We start from the raw sequence: 10,111 nt of genomic DNA, 5'->3' as shown, positions 1-10,111 counted from the left end.
ATTCAGTTGTTTGCTACCACTGTGGATAAACAAGTGTATACCATCCTAACTCATGGGGATGTTCACTTAAACCAGTCAGCATTTCTCTATTTCTGCTGGTAGAGCGAGTAAGCTTTAGAATTCTTAGAAAAAATTACTTTTGTTATGTGTAAGACCTGGGGTAAAGATTCTGAGAGATTGCATCTCATGTGACAGTCTTGTAGAAGCTGATGGCCGCCCCAAACCCCCCTTTGTTCTTTATCATCACAGTGGTCTTCAATTTGCTCTGCTTCTTATGGCTTATTATCTAACCTAAATTGTGTTTGTTTGCCTGGTTAAAATGTGGTTTCCTTGCAGGAAACAGACTCAAGATATTAACTAAACATTCCAGTATTACCCAATTGCACTAGGGGCAGAGGGTTTAAGACACAAGAATACAAGTTTTCTCAAGCTTGGGCGTAAACTACCTTTTAGTAAAAACTTGGCATATGTCCTGTGCATTCAAAGGGCATGTCAGAACTGAAGCTTTTCATTTTCCTGTCTCAATTATGTCCATTCATCATCATCTTGGCAGACTGGCTGGATTTCTAAAGCACATGACATTCTCCTTGGACTTCATGTATGTTCTAGGACATAAGTGACTAACCATAGCCAGCCATCAATCATTCTGTTCTACAATCTACTTCACAGTTATATGTGACTAACAGGAGAAAACCATTATTCTGCTTCTATAGTCTGTCTCACAGTTATTTTACATGAATTTTTTTAAATAGAGGATTATGAAAATGTAGGATTCAAGACATCTTAGGCTTTTGAGGTTCAAGCTCAGTCAGTCAGCACCAAAATCACCTGAAAGTGTGGGAGACAGGCAAAAGAAACTTTGACTTCAACATGAGAGAACTAGATCAGAATTCATGTGTTTTATTACATTTTAAAATTTATTTATTGTGTGTCCATGTATGTTTATGTATGAGTGTGCCCATGCCACGACAGACATGTGGAGGTCAGAGGGTAGCTTGAGGAAGTCTCTCCTTGTATCTTGTCTAAGGGGATAAACTCAGGTCATCAGGCTTGGTGGCAATTGCCGTCACCTGTTGAGCCATCTCACAGTCCTGAATACTTGTTTTTAAATAACAGGCCCTCATCCCTTGCCATTCTTCTTATGCACATTAAATGTGAGGCACATTGATGTCATGCTTTGGCTTAATCACCTGCATCCCTGGCACTCAGCTCTAACATAGAAAGATTAAAAACAACAACAACAAAAGCTGAAATTAGGTTTAGCTTATTTTATTTTTGAACCTTAAAATCATCTTATATAATGTTTACATACAATGGTGCTTGCATAAGTAATGTGAATATTAAAAAGACAAAAGATAAACACCTTTTTGGCTGACATACCACAAGTAACCCAAGTCCTCACAGGAGATGAGGTATGATCTTCATCACACTTCTTGCGGGAGTGGAGACTTGCTCGTGCATATCCTCAATGTCCTGATGTTTTCATTCAGAGGGACTGACCTACGTAAATGGCTTAAGTCACTCAAATGTGGACTTCTATCATCGTAAACAGTCATTAATCTTATTCCCGGTAATCAAAACTTCAAGACTTGCTGTTTTAATTTTTCTTGTCCTAATTCAAAGTTGTCATGGTTACCCTAAGATTTCTGCTGCACTCTATTTACACTGAGGTCATCTTTGTAAGTTCATTAAAACAAAACAAAACAAAACCAAACAAAACAAAAAACAAAACAAAACTCCATTCAAATAATAAGGCTTGGAGTATTTAGGACTCAGAAATTTACAAATTTAGAAGGTATTCTTTACTCTATAATATTCTAAGTAGACTATGGGACATTACCTTTAATTAGACATCAGTATTTCTGTAACGTATAAACATTTACATTATATGTTTATATAATGTACAATAACACATAAACATAATTATTAGATAGAATCTATAATGTACATTTAAGCAACTGTCCTTAAGTCACAATCAAGTGTGTGTCATAAAATTGGTCACAAGATTTTACAAAATCTTGAAATTATAGATGAAGAAAAGGGGACCTGTCTGAAGTGAGTAGAAAATTAGTCATGTTTAGTTCATGTTTTATCTGCAGGTAGTAAGGGCTTTGCAGAACTCAGTGCTCATTTAAAGCTCAGACCTACTCATATGGCTGTTCTATAACTTCTGTAATATTTAACAATTGATGTAGCCAGAATATCATACAAGGCTGAGGTTCTGCCAGGAATTGGGTCCTGGACCTCGAGCGCCATAGCCAATGTTCTGCCTCTGAGCTTTGTAACCAGCCTCACCCCTGTCAACTCTTAGCACCCTTTTCTTTGTAAAAGAACCTAATTTTATCCAGAGTGTCAAACTAAAAAAACCATTTACTTTATAGGATCATTGTGCAACTAAAGATCATGTGACCCCATATTGTTCCTTGAGACAGTGGACATGTGCTTTTCTAACGCTTCCCTGCTTTATCTCCCCTTTTCTCCTTAGCAGGAATACAGATTGAATGCCAAAGAGAAGTAGCTACCTTGCACAAAGAAGAGAAAGCATGAACATTCACCTTATTCTAAGCCTCATTCTGATGACAGTGGATGCAAAAACCAGAAGTGGCCTGTTGAAATCCATAAGCTTTGGAGATAGCCCTTGATTTTTTATTCTTAACACATGGAGAGAACTTTCACTTTAAGTTTTGGGCTTAGAGTGTCTGGTATTTGTAGCTAAACACATTCCTGAATACTCTTCTAAGTTAGAACCTTTATCCCTCTTATTTTTGTGTCAGCTTACCATCTTTACATCACACCCGAGCGTTTAGTATAGATCGGTAATGGACGCATTGCTCCTTGTATGTAGAAGTGTGTCTGACATGCTCGGCATCACACCTGAGCGTTTAGTATAGATCGGTAATGGACGCATTGCTCCTTGTATGTAGAAGTGTGTCTGACATGCTCGGATTTCCAAGGTTCCCTTTAGTTCACAAGCGTTACATTACCAACGCTGCTTTCATCTGCTGTGCTTGTGTTCCTCTCCTTGCCATGAACACATGCTCACCTGGTTAGCATGATTGTTTAAAAATAATTCAAAATTACTGCTGGAGAGTTTGTATTTACTTATGGCATTTTTTTCTCTGACTGTATGGAAAGCAAAGCTTGGTAATAAATTGTTCAGCTCAGGTCAGTTCCGGTCAATCAGCCCCATTTCAAGTTTGCTTATTCTTTTTATCAAAATGTTTGCATACTGCCGTGAACCCCTTGCTTTCTTCCAGCCTTTGAATTTGATACAACCCTCTTTCCACTGTGTGTTGTTTCACCTCCTGTGACCTCTGTTACCTGTGTGCTTCGTGGCTTGCCTCTTGGTCTTTTTTGTTTTTTTCTTGGGGACACATCTCTGGGGCTCCTCATAACTGTGTGCTCATTGGGTTTCAGATTCTAGAAAATTCGTTGTGAGTTGGTTTTGGCTGAGTAGCTGGGCTTTCATGCTGTTCACTTGTTCCTGTATAAATACTACCTTTGTCCCCTGTCTTGAGGGTTTCATAACATGGAGAGACAGATTAGGAGGCCGAAGAGTGACATCAGTGCACTAATTCAGCTGCCAGCTCTGTGCTCTGGAGGCTCTGTCTCCTCTGCCCCAGGATAAGTCACTGCTTCATGCCAGTCAGCAGCTGGGGGGTGGGGCAGGAGAGTTTCTGCTGAGACAAACCCTCCTAGCTTCTTGCTGCCAGGAACTTTAGAACCTATCTCGTGATATCTGTCTCCTAGGCCCTGTGAATTTACTCTGGCCTGTCACCTCATGACATCTACAGTGTCAATTTTTATTGTCTTCCATGGTTTGACTCCAGATGATTCTAATGTCTTCTTTTGGAGCTTGAAAATATATATATATCTCCACTGCTATTTGTCCATTATATATGTTTTGAAGGTAGGTGCTCATATCAGGAGAATCTGATTTATTCTTTTGAATGTGTCTATATTTCAATTCATTTCATGTAAGATCAATGCAATAAATGTGGCAGCTAATAACACACTTCTTGAGTATTTATTATATATGTAAGATTTTATATCTAATAACACTGCTTGAGTGTTTATTTTGTGACCATATTTTATATACATTACTCATTTTTTGTTTCTCTCTCAATAATAACTCACCCTGACTAACCTACGGTAACCTAGCTATTACAGAACACAGAATATAGGACAATTTTGCTTCTAGGTATGTATTCATAAGGACTGAAAATGTAAGCCCCAAAATTTATACAACTCATATTTCTATCAATGAACAGAATGTCATTTACTCAATAATAACCTCCAACACATACTATAGCATGAATAAGCCATGAAAACCTTATGTAAATAAAAGAATCCAGACACAGTGGTCACACACACATTTTTACAAATAACAGAAGAGGTAAGAACAGGCAAATCCATAGAGTCAGAGACTCAGTATGAGGGGCTCCTTTTGCTTTCCTCATGTCCCGACAACTTTCCACAGCCTCTCGTTCTGCTTCCAGTATGATGCTATCTTTATTTTATAGATGAGAAAGCCAAGACGTGCAAGATCAAGTCCTTTGCTTAACACATGCTTAGAAAGATTCCTGGCCCCTAGGATGAAGCTGTGTCTCATTCTGAGATCTGTCCATGATTCTAGTTCACAAGGTTCTTTCCTCTTGAACAGCATGAACTAGAGCAGATTTCCCCAGCTAGTGTCCACAGGTAGAGCCCTAAGACACAGTCTATATAACCCAGTGTTAATTTGCATTGATTAAAAAATTGAATTTGTTGACAGTGTTGCAACCTTATACCACTTCACTCGCTATAGTCAGAACACTGGGTCCAGCCTTTTTATCTCCATGACAACCACTGATGAGGGGAGTAGCCAGTGGGTCTGGGGTACTTTGTCTAGGTTACAGCAGGTTTTGTGCTGGGCATTTTCAGTACTAATACCAGGGCCATCATTTAGTGATAATTTGTTTTATAGTAAACTTAACAAAAAAAAAGTTAACTATTTTTTACAATGTGTCCTTACAAAAGAACAGAGGAAAATGGAGATTATGATTTGCATATAAAAATAATATTCTGTGTGTCCAAATAATGTGACGGCTAGCTCACTTTGTCTGGTCCTGTGGATAGTGTGTTGTTGTTGTTGTTGTTGTTGTTCTTTGTTTGTTTCTTTATCTATTAGAGTCAGCAATGAAGATGCCTTGGATGAGTTAGAACTTTTCTGGATCACTATTTCATCATCTGGGAAACCAGAGTATAAAACTGCCTAATATAGAAAAGCAAGGCAGTGACGTAGAGGCGGAAAGTAACTGTGTGAACCAGACTGTTATAAAAGGTTACATATTTTCCGTGTCCTTCCCCGATTTCATATGTTGAGACTGTAATCTTGAAGATAATCAGCACTGTTTGGAGCTGAATAGGCCACGAAACTGAAAGATTAATCTGCTCAGGCATGATTTAGTTCCTTTTAAGATAATCTTTCTGTTAATTGATGTAATTCCTAGGAAAAGGTCTTAAGACATTGCAGTTTTTTCATAAGCAGCTTCCACATGAGGGCATTTGAGGAAGCCCTTTCCTATGATAGAGAAGAAACAAGAGGTTAGAAAGACCCTGGCCTTGAGACTGTTTATGAACATGTCAAAGAATTATACGTTGAGGGGTATCGTTTTATGAGACTCAGAACGTTCACGGGGAGACCGTGACTGGCAAGGGGCATGAGAGAACTTGCCTAGAGGAGAAGAGAAATACTCTGTCTTGAATTACAGAGTAATGGAATGTTCACAGAAGCCCTCCAACTCCATGTCAGCACGTGGGCTATGGATGCTATGCTTTCTTCATGTTTCTATTGTTGGGATTCACAAACTTGTACCCTAAAGTGTACATTTTGGAATGCTAAGTTGGAGGAGTGGTCTTAGAGAGGATCCCTTGAGTCCCATCCTCTTTATCTCAGCTCTCCCACAGGGACAGGGAAGGACTTAGTCTGCATTAAGACCAGACCCACAAAAGATCACAACTGCCATCCATTCTCATGAAGGAAGCTCATAGTCTATCAAAGTGCATCCACACAGGGGTGGACTCTGTCCCAAGATAACATCTCTCTTTCTGGCTCATTCAGATTCCAGAGAGTCGCTTTATAATCTCATCTCTGTCTCCAAGCCTACCCAGTTTCTTGAGAATCATTTACTATCCCTCTAAATTGCCTCTATTTCCACCAGATTTTTATTCCTGTATGAAGAAGAGTATACAGCCATCCAAGCGTCACTGGGTTAGTGAGAATCACACCCCTGAGCCTTCCTGAGACAGCGAGGAGTCACACTAGCATCTGAACGTCATTGGCTCAGTGGAGGCACACTCCCACGACCGCTCCCAAGCACATTAGCAAACTGCTGTATCATTTCTCCTGATCGCCTATGTGTTGTCAGTTCATGTCGGTCAACATTCCGAGGTCAAAGGGAGAAGGATTTCCTTTATCTTTATACCATCTGAATAATGAGAAAGGCAATTAAAGTAGCTAAGTAGTGACATCTGTGAGTCCTGTCAAGTTTCAGCTGTTTTTTCCCCTCTTTGTTTTCTTTTTCTTTCTTTCTTTCTTTCTTTCTTTCTTTCTTTCTTTCTTTCTTTCTTTCTTTCTTTTTTTTTTTTAAGAATTTTTGTTTTGTTTTGCTTATGGCACTGGGAATTGAACCTGGGACCTAACACATGCTAGGCAAGTTCTCTGTCCCTGAACTACATCCTGAGCTCTTTTGATTTAGGACCTCATTAAGTTGCCAAAGGCTGGCCTTGAGGTTAGTCCTAACCAAGCAGGTCTTCCTGCATCCATCTCCTGGGTAGCTGGGATTACAGGTTTGCCCCATCAAGTCCAGCTTTTAAAAGTTTTCCTGTAAGAATATGTATGTATGCACTACATCAAACCAGTGCTGGGGGTGTGGATAATTTATGGTGTTTGGGATATTAACAATCGCCCTTCAATGATCTTGCTCATAGAGCACGGAGTTCATTTGTAGGCCCTCATCATGCACCCTCAGCACTATGACTAAGGATACAGCCAGGTATGACTGAGCCACATAGCCCGCCTTTCAGGAGCCGATGTTAGGCTTTGTCTCTTTATCTCGAGTTTCTGAGCTTTAGCCCGGTGCAGCTTAGAGTAGTCACAGTGAGTCAGCAAGAGCTTAACCGCTTAGTGGAAACCAGGAGCACATTCCTGTTGGAAGGAAACGGTTGCTCCTGCCGTTCTGCTGGCTCCCTTTGCTTTTAGAGCGATGCGGAGGACCACCCGACACACACACAGTGCCAGAACAGATACGTTCCCTGGACTGACAATGTTTTCCTAACAGGTAGTTGGCGATGGGTACGAATGGAAACAACAACAACAACAACAAAAACCAGTGTGGTTGTTCTTAATCGCTTGCTCTGAGATAGAGGGTGACGCTGATGTCTTTGCTTTTGCTGAAGTATTCTTTACAATGAACTGGCAGCTCCTCTCTCTCTCTGCAGACCCTGTGCCTGAGGGTCCCTCACGACTGCACTTTCACTCCAATCACGACACTCCTAATGCCACATAGCTCCTCGGCTTTCCAAACCCACTCAAAAGCTTACACTACCAAAGAAACACGCCTCTTCTTATACTTTCCCGACTTCAATAGTCCTCTCAGGATTTATGTAAACTTTTTATTTGTTCCCAAAGACTCTTTTTTCATGGATTCCCCCCACACCCAAACACATAATTTCCCTCCAATGGTGGATAGTAGCTTAGTATTGATTGAAGTGACTTATGATTAAAAATGAAATATTTACTTCCGTCAGCTGAGTAAATATTTAATTTGTTTAAACATGATTATGGGCCTTGCCATTTCCTGCTTTCAGGGAACTATTGTCTGTTGATAACTTGTTCCTCTGGGTTTTCCTTCCCTACTTAGCTCAGATATAGCTTATGAGGTCTATGAAGTTAAATAAGGCATTATACCTCTACTTAAAATAAGAAAAACAGAACCCAAGTTTCTACAGCCAACATAGAACACCCACTCCTATCTGCCAAAATTCACAGCGTTTCCTATGGGAAACTATAATCTTTATGCAATTCTGACACTATCTAGCTAGAGGTTGTCTCTTTTAAGTAAAGTGCCTTTTGAGACTGGTCCATTTGAGATACCAATGAACACAGTAGGGTATTATACATCTTTCTACCATTAGCTATAGACCAGGATCCAATCACCACCTACATGGACTTGATTAATTTACTAGCATGGCTCATAGAGCTTATGCTTACTGGTTTATTGTAAAGAACACAGACAAAGACTCAGATGAATGTGATACATAAAACAGGGTATATGGGAAAAGAGACAGAGCTTCTCTGTGCTCTCTGTGCCTTCATATATTTAGCTGCATGGAAGCTTTTCAAACAGTGCCTGTGTGCCTATATGTGCATTTGTGTGTGTGTGCGCGCGTGCGTGCGCATGTGCAAGCCCACAGAGGCCCGAAGGTAACCCCAGGTATTTTCCTCTATCACTCTCCCCCTTAATTTTTCAAGGCAGGCGCTTATTGAACCTAGAACTCGATGTTTGGTTACACTGGCTGACCAGTGAGGTCTGAGCATCCTCCTACCTCTGTCTTGTTCAGGTGGGCACTACTATGCCTGGCTTTTTGTGTAAGTGCTGAGGATCAGAACTCAGGGCATCTAGTCCCAGCAGTGGACCCTGTTCAAGTAGTCATCTCTATGGCCTCTTTAGATTTTTATTGACCCAGTTGATCAAATCTGCCACTGTAAGAGCTTAGCCTGTGGTGCCTCTCCTTTCCGTGAAGGAAGAGGCTGGGGCCTAGAACCGAAAGTTCCAACTCCCTGATCATACTTAAGTCTTTCCAGTACCCACCCTTCCTCACTGTAATCACATCTAAGAGCCCTTAGACACCAGCCATCTCGGCACACAAAAGGACCTCGTTACTCCATAGATCCCCAAAGAATTTAGAAGCTGAATGTCAGGAAACAGGGAGGAAGAATGAGCACATACATCATAGTATCATAACCACAGACATCTCACCATAAATCCCAGGTACTCACTGTGTTTTGTTTTTGTCAAATTGACACAAGCTATGGTCAGTTGGGAAGAGATATATCCAATTGAGAAAATTCTTCTATCAAATTAATCTGTGGGCAAGTCTGTGGGGGTGTTTTCTTGATTAATGATTGATAATTAACAGATCATTCTGGGTTGTATAAGAAAGCAGGTTAAACTCCAAATAAAGAGTAAACCAGTAAGCAATAACTTTCCATGACCTCTGCTTCAGTTCCTGGCTTCTCTCCATGAATAAACTGTAAGGTGAGGTTATGTCTCTACACCCCAAGTTGCTCTGGTCTTGGTGTTATGTCACAGCAATACAAAGCAAACTAAGACACCGACCAGGCAGGATGCTGATAAAGCAGTGGATAAGGTTACCTAGGAGAGAAGGAGCCGAGAGCTTCCCCAGTTCCAGACTGCTGGGGTGGGACTGCAGGCTGCATAGTCTAGTAATGTGGTAGCACCAAGTTCTCTTTGCCTCGGTTTCTCTGCGGGAACATGGGGATGGTCATCATACTGTCCTTCTCTGCTGCCATGAAGGACAAATGGCATTGTGTACAGAGCAAGTGCTGTCTAAGCACCGTCGTGGCTGCGGCTACTGCCATTTTAAAGTTTGCCTTGAAGTTTAACATTAACTATATATTGTGACTATAGACTCATGATAATGGGTCACAATTAAGGAGTACATTCTGGAATGCTGGAATCACTCACCTTTATCACACGGCTTTCACTACTGAGGCAAAGCAAACTCCTAAAGGGGTGGAGGACAGCGAACCTGGATGCTGCAGTAACTCAGTCCTCTTCAAAGATGTTGTCATCTGGGAGGAGGGAGGAGGATGGGGTTGGACTGAGGAACTCCTTAAATCAAAGCTGGCCACAAGGTGAGACAACTCATGTGACCTTGTACTGGCTCCTGACTGCCATAAAGTATGCTGTGAAAAGTCAGAGACATTTGAATAGAACCTATTGGCTGTATAGAAAAATTAAATCTCCTAATTTCAATAATTGCAATGTGATTATTTTTAGAGAATGTACTTACCAGGAAACATACAATGAAGTATTTAGGTATA

General features: G+C 40.7%; 1 long non-coding RNA gene across 1 annotated transcript; it reads right to left on the bottom strand.

Moving 5' to 3' along the window:
• Nucleotides 1-1,253: 1,253 nt before the first annotated feature.
• On the bottom strand, nt 1,254-9,155 carry LOC114626257. The gene is made up of 2 exons (XR_003712207.1): nt 9,044-9,155; nt 1,254-5,563 (listed from the first exon to the last, which is right to left on the bottom strand). It is a non-coding gene; the product is annotated as an uncharacterized LOC114626257 (long non-coding RNA).
• Between the last annotated feature and the right edge of the window lie 956 nt (nt 9,156-10,111).

This window comes from Grammomys surdaster, unplaced genomic scaffold, assembly GCF_004785775.1.
Source record: "Grammomys surdaster isolate TR1022 unplaced genomic scaffold, NIH_TR_1.0 231, whole genome shotgun sequence".
Lineage (NCBI taxonomy): Eukaryota > Metazoa > Chordata > Mammalia > Rodentia > Muridae > Grammomys > Grammomys surdaster.
Note: the sequence above shows the minus strand (reverse complement) of the source record. Positions and strands in the feature narration are given on the sequence as shown.